Source organism: Branchiostoma belcheri, unplaced genomic scaffold (assembly GCF_001625305.1).
Source record: "Branchiostoma belcheri isolate BF01 breed outbred unplaced genomic scaffold, Haploidv18h27 scaffold44, whole genome shotgun sequence".
In the NCBI taxonomy this organism is placed as follows: domain Eukaryota; kingdom Metazoa; phylum Chordata; class Leptocardii; order Amphioxiformes; family Branchiostomatidae; genus Branchiostoma; species Branchiostoma belcheri.
Genome location: NW_017804065.1, coordinates 1,044,338 through 1,044,569, shown reverse-complemented (window position 1 = coordinate 1,044,569; position 232 = coordinate 1,044,338). Strand labels below are relative to the sequence as shown.

The 232-nt window shown below is 48.7% G+C and overlaps 1 protein-coding gene across 1 annotated transcript in view; it reads right to left on the bottom strand.

The window, feature by feature from the left end:
* LOC109478531 (probable ATP-dependent RNA helicase DDX56) overlaps positions 1 to 232 on the bottom strand; it is a 9,900-nt gene that overhangs the window by 8,919 nt on the left and 749 nt on the right. The gene's annotated exons all lie outside the window — the stretch shown is intronic.

Below are 232 nucleotides of genomic sequence, written 5' to 3'. Positions count from 1 at the left end.
TGTACGGTGCCTTACCTGGTCCGTAGACCTAAGAGACGTGCATATATTACCTGTACGGTGCCTTACCTGGTCCCTAGACCTAAGAGCCGCGCATATATTACCTGTACGGTGCCTTACCTGGTCCCTAGACCTAAGAGACGTGCATATATTACCTGTACAGTACCTTACCTGGTTCTTAGATGCTCAGATTACCTGTATGGTACCTTACCTGGTCCCTATACCTAAGCGACGT